This window comes from Capricornis sumatraensis, chromosome 4, assembly GCF_032405125.1.
Source record: "Capricornis sumatraensis isolate serow.1 chromosome 4, serow.2, whole genome shotgun sequence".
Lineage (NCBI taxonomy): Eukaryota > Metazoa > Chordata > Mammalia > Artiodactyla > Bovidae > Capricornis > Capricornis sumatraensis.
Window position 1 is genome coordinate 66,330,638 of NC_091072.1, and position 13,654 is coordinate 66,344,291.

Sequence of the window (13,654 nt, forward strand, 5' to 3'; positions counted from 1 at the left end):
GCTCCCCCATCCCTGGGATTCTCCAGGCAAGAACACTGGAGTGGTTTGCCATTTCCTTCTCCAATGCATGAAAGTGAAAATTGAAAATGAAGTTGCTCAGTCATGTCCGACTCTTAGTGACCCCATGGACTGTAGCCTACCAGGCTCCTCCATCCATGGGATTTTCCAGGCAAGAGTACTGGAGTGGCGTGCCATTGCCTTCTCCAACATAGGTGTGTAGTAAGCTGTAAATCTTTGGATTACTATTTCTCATCCAGGAGGAACCCACATCTACCTTCATAACTCATACACTTGGGCCATCCCTCTGGCAAGGGTACTCGATTTATATTCTGTTATTCCCTTGAAATAGTATATAAAATAAATTTTGCTCAGAATTTAACATTTTCTAAGGTAAATATTTAAGATTTTTATTTTAAAGCAAGAAAGAAGGTGATAAGAATAATAGTTGTGATAATAATAATAGCCTTCTAACTATTGAGACCTTGCACATTACATGTACCATCTCAATTAATACTTACAACAACCTGATTAATTAAATAGTTTTATCCCAAATTTACTGCTGAGGAAAATTAAGACCCAGAGAGACTAATTGCCAAAGATCACACAGCTAACAGGTGGTAAAGAATCGGCCTGCCAAAGCAGGAGCCTCAGAGGATACAGGTTAGATTCCTGGGTTCAGAAGATTCCCTGGAGGAGGAAACGGCAACCCACTCCAGTATTCTTGCCTGCAAAATCCCATAGACAGAGGACCCTGGTGGGCTACAGATCATGGGATCACAAAGACTCAGACACAGCTGAAGTGACTAAGCAGGCACGCACACACACAGCTAACTACTTAACAGTACTTACTTACCAGGTTTCTTTAATTCTGACACCTACATCAAGTACTTATTATGGTTCAATATTTTTAATATGATAGAAATCAGGAGTAAATTAATAATCTCCAGGATAAATTGAACCATTAGAGGTAATATGCTATTATATAACATATCAATGGCTGTGGAGTTTTAAAGGGTAAAAGGACTCTGATCTGAAGAGGCAACCACTGATACATGTAGGCCAGTGTTTGCTGCTATTTGCTCTGTTTCCAAAATGAAGAAATTGTTTGCCTTCTAACCTCACCTCCTCTATTAATATTTGTTCCTTCCCTTACTTGTATCTTTCCTCTTTAACACAAAGATCTTACTCTTTCCCTGACACACCTGTCTCAACAATTTGGCACACCGTTCCCATCTTGCCCCATGTTTACACAGTTGACTCTTTTTTTAATCCACTTCCTCTGAAATGCTGTTACTGATCTCTTTAAGAAAAGTCCCTGTTTTTTCGCCCTGTGTTTTGTTTTGTTTTGCTCATAAGCTATAATTTGCTGCATTGGGGGATGGGGTGCTTACTTGGTTTATTGTCTACCTGGAAGCTTACTAGTAAATCTAGGGTCTCTTTCTTCACCACTGTATACCCAGAGTCTAATTAAAACCTGCTTACTAGTTGTTGAATGAATAAATTATATGCTAAACATAAGCTTATAATATAGAGAAAATAACAATAAATAACAATTATATAATGTCAAGCCAACCTCTGATATCTTTATTTATCATATCTCCATTTGTGACTTCACATTTTTAAAATATTTCTTATCATAAACAAGATTCCCTTATAATAATGACCAAAACTCATAATCTCACCATAACAGTGAAGTCCAATTGACATTGACATCACCCAGCAGTCAGTGGGTCAAAGTAACCAGAGGTGATGAGAATGAGAGACAGTGATTCATATGCTGGAGAAACTTTTGATTACATAAATGCAAAATAAGACCTATTGAATTTGTGTGGATGTAAATCTGTAAAAACATTTTACATATCAGAGAAAAGGATCAGTTGAAATAGATCAGAACCCTTCAGAACCTTCCCAGGGGGCAGACCACCTGCTCCCTACCTTGTCCCCCACCTTTATTTATAGAAAAGCTTTAGCCTTCTAGGCCATCTCTGAATTTCAAAGAGAAAATTTAATCAGAGAAGTGAGAATATGCAGAAACAAAAAAAAGCAGTCAAACAAGTTAAAATAATAGTTTAGCTGTTAAACAAAGTCAGGGACCTCTGATTCCTCTTCAAGGGCCATAGATAATATCCTGAGCCATATCTTCGAGTTGTTTTGCAGATACTAAAACCCTACCAGGTAGAAGTTAACTGCATACTGACCACCAGCACATAGACTCCAGACTGGTGGAAACCAAAGAGTTAATGATTGAGATTCCTGAAACATCCCCCTGTTGCTTCTCCATCAACCAGTCAGAGAACTGTGCATGAGTTAAGTGCATACCTTGCAATCCTCTCCCTCACACTGTCTTTAAAACCCTTCCCTGAAAGCCAACAGGGAGTTTGTCTCTTGCGCATGAGCTGCCCACTCTCCTTCCTTGGCCCTGCAGTACGTGCTACACTTTACCACAGCCTGGTGTCAGTAAATTAGCTTCGCTGTGCATCAAGCGAGTGAATCCAAGTTTGGTTCAATAACACAGTGAGACATCAAAGGAAATGATTTTCAAGACAAAATTATTTTGTTTTCTTAAGAAAAGAAATGGGTTGGCATCAGATAAGATTTCAACATAAACTGCAGGCACCAAAGAGTCCTGTGCCTTCACTCATTGCAGTTGGACTTGCATCTACTGTCCAGGAGCCATTTAGGTTGCAAGTCCCAGGCCTTCTTATTTGACTTAGTGATTTCAAATACTCAGAAGACATTAAAAATACTGAATCTTAGTTCTGAGGGGGAAAAGTTCTTTCCCCACACATGCACTGTTACTGCTGCTAAGTCACTTCAGTTGTGTCCAACTCTGTGCGACCCCATAGACGGCAGCCCACCAGACTCCTCTGTCCCTGAGATTCTCCAGGCAAGAATACTGGAGTGGGTTGCCATTTCCTTCTCCAATGTATGAAAGTGAAAAGTGAAAGTGAAGTCGCTCAGTAGTGCCCAACTTAGTGACCCCATGCACTGCAGCCTACCAGGCTCCTCCATCCATGGGATTTTCCAAGCAAGAGTACTGAAGTGAGGTGCCACTGCCTTCTCCGTACATGCACAGTGCTGTGTAAAGACCCGATTGTTCCATGGCTGTTGTGTTGTTAGCAAAATCCATGGTCCTGAATCAAGGGCCACAGGTGATGTGAAGTGTGAAGAGAGAGATCTGAAACCAGCTTGCTGCATTGTGTCTGAGTGTGTGTGTTGATAAGGACTTCATGCAATGAACCTTCAAGGGGATTAAATTGTGTCCAGCCTAACATCCACCATGCCCAACAGATCTGCTCTTGCTTTTGCTATACTTTCTGGATGGATCTGGTGTCTGGTAGGTTCATCTCACAGTTCTCTGCTCCATGTACTTATATCTTCAATTTTTTTTTTTTAATCTGCAGTCCACTCCTCCTCTGAATATCACTATCATCTGTACAAATTCACATTCAACATTACTCCCTGGAAACATCAAGATTAACATGCATGAAATGAACTCTGAGCTTCAATGTCCCCCAAATTTTACCCTCCTCATGTGTTTTCTACCTCAGCAAATGACACAAATCAAGGTGGCATTCTTGATCTCTACTTTATCTCTCTATATTCAATCAGTTATTGAATTGCATAAGCTCGATCTTTATGTTCTATTAAAACTGCTCCCAGTTCTTCACTGTGCATATGTAAGCCACGATCATATCTCCTCTGCACCACTGGAATAGCCTCATTATGGTTTCCCAATTCAGTTTTGCATCATTTATTATGCATTTGCCCACACAATAGCCAAAATGATCTTTTAAAACATGAATCATACAAAGACAACCCCATAGCCCCCATGGCTTTCTGTATCATTCAGAACTTAGTCCAAAGATTTGACCATGGCCTACAAAACTCTACATGATGTAACTCTCTAGGCACTGGCCACATCAGCTTCCTGGGGTTCTTCAAACACACCAAACACACTCTCCCTCCCTCACCACTCCTGGAATCGTGTTGTTTCCTCTACCCTGGAGAATAATTCTTTCCCAAAGAGTCCCGAGGACAATCCCATCATATGATTTCCCTAGTCTCCTCTTCAGAGACACTTATTTCTTTCCAAGTCATAAAAGAAAAAAAGGCGGGGGGGTGGGGGGGGAGGGATCACCTCTCCATTTTGTTCTATCTCTGCTTTATTGTTTTCTACCTAAACTTAAAATGGGCTTCCCTAGTGGTTCAGACAGTAAAGAACCTGCCTACAATCCGGGAGACCTGGGTTCGATCCCTGGGTTGGGAAGATCACCTGGAGGAGGGGAGGGCAACCCACTCCAGTTTTCTTGCCTAGAGAATCCCCATGGACTGTAGTCTACCGGGGTCCCAAAGAGTTGGACATGACTGAGTGACTAAGCACTACCTTAAAATAGTATGTACTTAATACTATACAGTGTTATTATTATTATTTGACTACTCATTTCTCTATATTATGTTTCATAAGGAAAGGAAATTTTTTTGTTCACCCCAGCATCCCCAACACCTGAAATAATGTCAGGAACATGCTAGAGATTCAGAAAATATTTGTTGAATAAATACATTAGTCCAGAAATGCACTGTAAATCTGGTTATCCCAGAATTACCAGATGGCTTTTATAGCACCTTCGTGGGGACCCCTGGGCAAATCCTCAGGCCACCACATAATTTTGTGAAGACCATGCTGCTGGAATTTTATTCTAGCTCTGGCTTATTTCTTCCCTACTTGCTTCTCTAATATGTTAGGTGACTAAGTGTGGACTCTAAGTAACCAATGCCCTGCTTTTATTGTTTTTACCCTCTATAAACTTATAATGAAGAAAGCAAATCAACTTAGATACAGCATGATACTATAGAATTAGATAACAAATAATAAGACCTTCCAATATATATTTTAAAAGTTCTTAAGTGCTTTCTCACTTACTCTGGTGACTTTCCCATTATTCAATTGTCTTAAATATATTTCTAGGTTAACTTAATAGTTCCTGTTTTCCTTTTATGAGGATAGTACCAGCTCAAGATGGTACTAACTTCTGGGTGAAAACACAACTTGATCCATTTTATTAGCTTCAACTTAGAAATGCAGACTTTGATTGCTACACAAAGAATATGCCATATTTTTGCCAAAACTGCTGCATATTTGACTACTGAGCAAACTACACTTGCAGCTACAAGTAAATAAATAGTGATGGTCAAGGACCAAAAGAAGGTGCCTGAGGCTTCAAGGAGCAGCAGGGATTAGTGGGGCTGGGGCAAACTGAGACAAAAAAAGAGGTCAGAGAGTGGGGGAAGGTCTACAAATGATGGTCACCTAGGTTCCTGTGGACTTGAACTTTTAAGTGAAATGGGAAATCATTGTAAAGTTTCTAGCAAAGATGTGATGTGCTCAAACTTATATTTTAAAAGCTGCTCGCTTTGGCAGCTGTATTAAAACAGCCCACTAAATAGGACAAGGGAAGAAGCAAGAACAATATGTACATTCTTGTCCAATTCAGATGCAAGGTGAGGATAGTTTAATGGCAACATTGAAATCTACAACTGGTCCAACTATGCTAGTAGAGTCAAACAAATATGGTGATAGACCACATGTGGCATTTGAGGGTAAGAAATTGTTCAAGGATTATATAAAAGTTATCTGAGCAACTAAAGAAATAACATTTTGTTAAGTTAAATGAAGGAAAGTTGAAGGACAAGTTAAGAGGGAACAGTAGTAATATTCGTTCAGTGTGGATCATGTTAAATTTGAGATGTGTTTTTGACGTCCAAGTGAAACTGTCAATACGCTGTTGGATTTATGAGTTTGGAGCTCAGCTTGTGTTGGAAAAATAAATGGAAAAATAAATGTGTGGATAAATAAACGTTCAAGATCTAAATAACATTAAAAGTCATCAGAGAGGATGAGCTCACCAAGGTGGTGAATAGATTGGGAAGGAAAGAAGTTCATGTCCTAATCACAAGGACACTGTAGGCTCAAGAGGACAGGGAATGATGAAGAATCACCAAAAGAGACTTGAATAGTGTCTATAAGGGTAGAAGGGCTTCCCTGGTGGCTCTGAGGTAAAGAATCTGCCTGCATTGCAGGAGACCTGGGTTCGATGCCTGGTTTGGGAAGATCCCCTGGAGAAGGAACCGGCAACCCACTGCCTTATTCTTGCCTGGGAAATCCCGTGGACAGAGGAGCCTGGAGGGCCACAGTCCATGGAGTTGCAAAGGATTGGACACAACCCAGCGGCTAAACCACCACCACCACCATCAAGGCAAAAACGAGCAAGCGTCATCACTGTGTCACAGTTCCGGATGAGTAAACTGACACCTGGGACCTGGCCACTGAATCTAGCAACACAGAGTTTTTCTTCTGCATAAAAAATGTTATTTACCCAGATGACTCCACATATTTGTATCAGAATGAATCATCAAAAATACAATGAAAAGAGGAATGCAATTATTCACGTAATTTTTCATTATGTGTGCTGCTGCCTCAAATTCACCTCCACTGGATTCTGAGCAGAGATGCTTGTAGATTTACATTGGCATCTGACAATTTCATACAAATCACCACTTTTAAAATAAACTACCGATATATGTAGAACATTTAATGTTTACGGTGGCATACAAGTGCATTATTGAATGTGTAATATACAACATATGGAACTGATAAATATTATTATTATTAATGTCATTTTACAGATATGGAACAAGAGCCTTTAAAGAAGGCAGTTTCACTTTGCATGTGTTGAAAATAAAATTTAAATACCATCATCTGGCTCCACAAGTCAGTTTTTTCCTCTTACATCGTGATGATTTTGCATAACAATGAGTCGTTTGACTCAAAAAAAGTAGACTATGCATGTGTATATGTGAATATGGGCATATAATAGTTTGTATATATGTTAATATTTGTGTATATAGTGTGTGTATTGTATATCATGAATATAGTTGTTATTGTTTGTCTGGCTTTTTATTGACCTGCTCACATTCTCTTAATCATTTTCCCCATGGCCATCAGCAAGCAGGCAAGTATTTGGGAAAGAAACAGGAACTATAACCTCTGTTGTAGCAAATAGAGAAAGTGCTTTGGAACTAAGGGTTAAAATGTCAGCTGTCACAATTTCTACCTGTATGACCTTGGTCTGGTCACTTACCATTTCTGGCCTTAATTTCTTTATCTGTATAATATAGATTGTCATATTTACCTTAAGATTTTAAACAGTCAAAACACACAGTGTGTAAATTGTCCATTTAACCCTTCTAAGGGTAGGCTAGTTACCATTAGTACCTGCTTTCATACCCTCCTAAGTATTTATTACACACCACTGTAACTATGAGCCTCCTGATTAGCATTTCGAAGACAATAACTTTGCTATTTTTTTCCATTTTCTCCCAATAATATGGTGAAATGGCACCTATACAATGAAAGAATAAAGGCCACGGCATATGTCGTGTATAATATATAATAAATAATCATATCATTAATGCCATTATTATCTTGATCCACAAAAAGCAAACCCATAATTTGTTCCCAATGGCAAGAAAGTTGATTAACAAAGCTGCATTACCACCATAAGCTTTGCATCCAATCTGGACTTTTATTTACCAAATGCTCATGTTAACTAGTGATCTCCCAAAGTCAACTGAGCAATGCTACTAGGAAAAGTCACTTTAAGTTAATCCTACAGGTTAGCAAAACTCAAAGGCGTTCAACTTCAGCTGATATTTATCATCTGGATAATATATTCACTTACCCTTAATGTAAAACCTCATGGCTTCCAAGTTTCTGGGGCCACCTTTTCTTTTAATATCTAATGAATCTGTTCATTAGCTGATCTTAAAGAGGAGCTGAGTACATGCTAACTGCTAAACCAATGCTTGTTAAGAGAATCACAGAATAAGTCAATGAATAAATACATGTGACAATGATAATTATTAGCAGAAACAAAAAACAAAAAATATAAAAATCTTTTAGGTTATCAAATTCCAAAAGAATGACCTTTGTGCTTTTTTTTCCTACAACAAACATCATTTTTTTTAAAGCTGTTCATGCATGCCGTGAAATGTTTTTCTCTTATTAATTTCCTTTTTTACACTCAGTTTTTACACAGTTGAAAATTATGAGTTTACAGAACAAGATGTGCTTTAGGCTCATATTTTATGGCTGAGTACCATGGCATGCACTATTACGAAAACAATTCTAAACTGTGCTTCATTACATTGTACTGTGCACTTTATATTCTGAAGATGCTATCAGCACCGGGGAACAGACAAATTTAATAAAAGACACAGTGTTCCTGGTACAGGAATAGTTATTAAAATGAATCTCTTCCCAGGAGACATTTACAGTAGCTTTTCGAAGATATCTGCATACTTTGACTACTCAACTGGGGCCTCTAGATATGAGTAGAAGCATCACAGATCTTGGAAACATACTGTACTAAGCTAGAAGGAATTATGATTATCCAGGCCTGCTCCTTCATTTTACAGGAGAGGACATGAAGAGATTCATGTCTAATTTGTAAGTAGATCCGAGGTGCCTTGACATCTAGCCAAGGATTCCTTCTACTTGGGAGGCATATAGGTGTTGCCTAATATATCATCCCTAAAACAACTTCAAAAAGCAGACAAGAAAGAGCTTTTTTTTTTTTTTTTTTTTTACCATTTCTCATAGTCTTGAGGGGATAAGTACCTTAATTATTATCTACTATTATTTTGATTATTTATCTGCTTATGTTTGTTTGTCTGTCTCTTGATAGAATATTTCTCATTTGGGATACTGCAGAATTCTCTGTGCTTAGAGCTTTCTAACACATAGAATTCATTCAATAAATATTTGTTGACATATAAATAAAAGTTTAATAGATATAATGTGTGTGCTTGTGCTCAGTCGTGCCTGACTCTTTGCGACCCTACAGATTGTAGCCCTCCAGGGTCCTCTGTCCATGGCATTTCCCAGGCAAGAATACTGCAGAGGGTTGCTGTTTCCTCCTCCAGCAAATTTTCCCGATCCAGGAATCAAACCCGCATCTCCCGCAAATCCTGCATCTCCTGCATTGCAGGCAGATTCTTTATCACTGAGCCACAATAACAGATGCTACAAAATTGATTAAAAATTAGGACTGACCTCTAAGAGATATAGTCAAGAACTACACACACACACACACACACATATATACACAACATAAAGCAGAATATATTAAATGCCACACAAATGTCATAAATAAGTTGTGAAGTAATTAAAACAGTCAGGTGACTCTGGCAACAAGGAGTATACAAAAATTTCTAAGTAGCTATGAACCTTAGGTATGTTCCAAAGTAAGATAATCATAGAGGATATAATAAAGTTTTGTGATGCCCTCAGCTCTGCTGGTCAGCTCTGAGTACTGGAAGGTAAGAACTGGCAGAGCTGATGTAAGGAAGCTGAGCCTATAGGGTGCCTATAGGGTGAATAGAAGTCAATATAAACGATGAGAATATTTGAGAGACTAAGAGGTTGCAGCCTGAGAATGGTTAAAAGGTGTTTGAGAAATAAACCAACTTTTTTTCAGAGATGTGAAGTAAAAATGGTAGGCAAATGTTAAATAAGAGGCTGTCATCAGTAAGAGATTGGTTGTGACATATGGTCATACTTTGTGAAGAGAGGATGGAAATAAAGGAGGGAAGGAGGGAGGAAGGAAGACAGCTTCTAATTTTAGCCATGTGATTTCCTAGTTATCTTACCTTGAACAGATGCCTTTCTGTATGTCTCTGAAACTCATTGTCTCCCTGTAAAGCAAACAAAATAATGCTTTTCTCATAAGATGTTTTGACAACTAAAGGAGATGATGCAAGTAAAGCCGTTAACACTGTTTGAACCCAAACAGTGCTCAAGATTAAGTGTAGCTACAAATATCAATTATTATATATTTTTGCAATAAGGATAACAGTGAAGACACTCTATTAAATAAATTAAATAAAAGAGCAGTTGAGACACAGTCCTTGACTACAAGAAACCAATGGTGCAGTGCCACCAGAATCCTGGTGGTTTTCAATCTTGGAAAAAATTGGATGGAAGATTAACTAATCAGAGACTTTGAATACTAACCCAGCATGCAGACAGCAAAATATAAGATTACAAATAAATGGAAATAAAATATTTTGACATATAAAGAGATAAACATATAGCAGTATTCAAAATGTTAATTAAGGCTATTTTATTTTAATTGGTTGAAAATGGTGGAATGGAAATGGTCAAAACACAAAATGTATTGTACATTAGATGTCATAACTCACTTGATTATGAAAGAACACATTCTTCATTAAAAATAAGCCATGCGCATTTTCTGTCCACTGATGTGCAATGTCATTTAAGACATTCCATCATTCTCTGCTTGAGCACTCTTCTGTAATCTGATGAGGTGGCCAGGGAAGAGACAATGATAGCCAAGGCATTAAAATGTAATCAAGATATGCAAATTTATATCTAAATGTGATTTGCTGGGAAAAAGAAATTAATCTAGGCATGGTCAAATAAACAATGCGTAATATGGATAATTAATCACCAAATTAGCAACTTCGGTCCCCTGAGGAAATTATGCAAATTGAGAAGGCCCCCATCCACTGACACAATTAGACCACTTAATGGCAAACTCTCAACAAAATAACCCTGGGGAACATCACTAAACAAATAGCCCAATCAACCTTAGTGTCCCAAACTCCATGGCAGTATTTGGTATTATTTAATATTGTTTCTCCCCGGTTTGAACTTATTCAGAAAGATTCCATCACATTTTGCTAGAAAATATTGGAAGATCCCACATCATGGATGGTCCATTATGTGAGTCTCTCGAAGTCTAGTTTTCCCCTTGTCAATCAAATTATCTTATTATTGAAATCTGAAATCATACAAATGATAAGCCTTCACGAATGAACAGAGGTCAATTATATATCTCCAATCACTAACAGCAAAATCAAGGAAACATTGATGTACTATGAAAATGGATGTCCCCTGTGGCCTGATGTCACCTGCTTATTATAACAGCAGCAAAGAAAAGATCTCGACACTTCCTTGATAGTAAGTATTGTCACTTCAGGTAGGAGTATCTTTTGTCTCTAAGAATGTTAGGGTGCTCTCCCACACCTGCCCTAGATCCCATACCAGGTAATCCTACCTCTCTTTCCTTTACTCCACCTACATAAAACTGGTGACAGAATTACCCCTGCCGAACCCTTTGAGACTGGGCCTAACAGAAGCAGTGAAATTCTAGTGCTATATCCCCCTACTAAAACCTGCCTCCACCTCTAGAAAGATCCCAAAGCTTCCTGGATAGAAATATAAGAAGCTTCACCCCCAGAAACATGTTTATCAGATACTTTGCTATTATAGTTTTGCTGCTGAAACGACTAGTCACAGCAAAGAAATTGTATTAGTACTATGATTGCTGGTGGGTTAGTGGTACCTTACCATTTATAGATGCCATTATATTCCTTGGCTATATGGTTTAGTGCTCCACTTAGCTCACTTACTCCTCCAAACACCCTAATATGCCCAAAGTCAGAAAACTAAGAATTGGCAAACCAGGGCTGCCGATTCTAGGTCTCTTGACTCTCCGGGTAGCATGCTAAATACTGTGCTAAGTGCTGTGTCAAGTGATATACACCCAAAATTCCAAAGTCAGAGAATAGCCAAACTGGGAGTAACAACGAAGCCGTACTGTCCACTCTGCTCGGCTTTGGCGTTTTCAGAAAAGCATATCTGATGTGACAGCAGATTGTTGCTTATATTGCTAACGTGCAATCCCTCAGGCCATCTGGAGGGATTGACCACCCCACCCTGGAAAGCAATGAATCCCCTGGCCCTGGGAAAAGGGAGTTATAACCTTGACATGTATTTTTTTTCCCCTCTTTAATCCTCATTCTCTATCATATCCCCAAACTGAAGAGTCCTGTAAAAGTCAGATGGGGGTGAGGATCTTCTTCCCTATAAGAGTTATGCAACTCAACCATAGGCAAATATTGCAAACTAGAGCAAACACACACTCTCTTTACCTTTATTATGAAATGTAAAAAGCTGCATCTAGAACCACAGTCACCTAGTATTTTTAGCAGTGAAAGATTAGATGAAAAATCATTGAATCTAGTGATTTTTAAATAATGCTCTATAGATCATGAGGGACTTGGAAGTGTACCTCAGGGGCTAACTGTGGGGTGAGTTGGAGAAGACAGGAGTCCCCATTCCCCCACCAACCTTCGGCAACATGTACCTCTCTTACAGACTGGGTAGCCACAGATGATAGCTTTTGAAGAAAGGGCTTTGCAGCTCAAAGTATTTTTTTAAAGCCCTCCCTCCCTGGCTTTATCTTAAAACCATCCTGTGTAATAAAAGCTGACTCCCTGAGGCCACACCCAAGGGACCAGTGTCCCAGCACTCTGTCAATGCCTGCTGCCATTTTGGTACTAAATCTTGTCTGTGATTCAGCAGTGCCTGTGACTCTGCACAAAGCCTATACAAATTTTTGTCTTTAAGAGTTTGAGAGTCAGGCTGGCTCCAGCGTCAATTTGACTAGCAAATCTGATGACCGAGTTCTTCCTTTCACAGTCCAGATAATTCTGCACAGACACCAAGGTCTATTCTGCCTCTACCTTAATATCGACATGATAATTGACTTAGAGTGAGGGAAGTCGCTCAGTCGTGTCCGACTCTTTGCGACCCCGTGGACTGTAGCCTACCAGGCTTCTCTGTCCATGGGATTCTCCAGGCCAGAGTACTGGAGTGGGTTACCATTTACTTCTCCAGGGGATCTTCCTGACCCAGGGATCGAACCCAGGTCTCCCACATTGGAGGCAGACGCTTTAACCCCTGAGCACACTCCCAATTCACAGCCCCTCTCCAGCACTTTTCCATAAGGACCCGGAGTCTCCTGCTTGTTTGAAGCACTCTGGTCTTATTACTCAGTCACTCGGACCACTGGCTCTGTTGCTTATGTGTGCTCTGACTCTGGTCTTTCAGATCTCATCTACATATTTGATTTACCCAGTTTTTGAATCTAAATTCTTACTCAAGAATTCAGTTCTAACTCAAGAACCAGAGTCCTGGTTCTACCCCTTATCAGCTGTATAAACTTGGACTAGCATTGTTTGACATACACTAGATAATTTCTAATCATTGTCCCACTGCTAAAATATTACTTATTTAAAATTCTTTGGCTCCTGATTTTATGGTTGGCAAAATTAGGATAAGATCTGCTCCATCTTTCTTTAGAGTTGCTGTAAATATGCTATTAGCTGATATATATATGAATGTTCTTTCCAAACTGTATTTTGTACCCAGAAAAAAAAAATGTATTGTGATTTCTGAACCTGGTCTCATTTCTGTCATTCCCATGTGTAAAGCTGCAAGGAATACCTGGCTGTTAGAGTTGTATTACTCAAATGTTTCTTTTAAATCTTGCTAAACTTTATACCCTTGAATTTTTTGTACACTAAGATATGAAATCCCTGGGCTTTGTGACATTTCTTTGATCTGGGAGAAGAAAATAACACAAGAAATCCTATCTAAGGATGGAGTCAGAGACATCAAAGCAGATAAGTACAGTATGAGAAGAAATGTTCATACTGCAAACATGTTGACTGAAACTCTGTCTTGTCACAAAGCGGTGATAGTGACCACATTCTTTCAGAACAA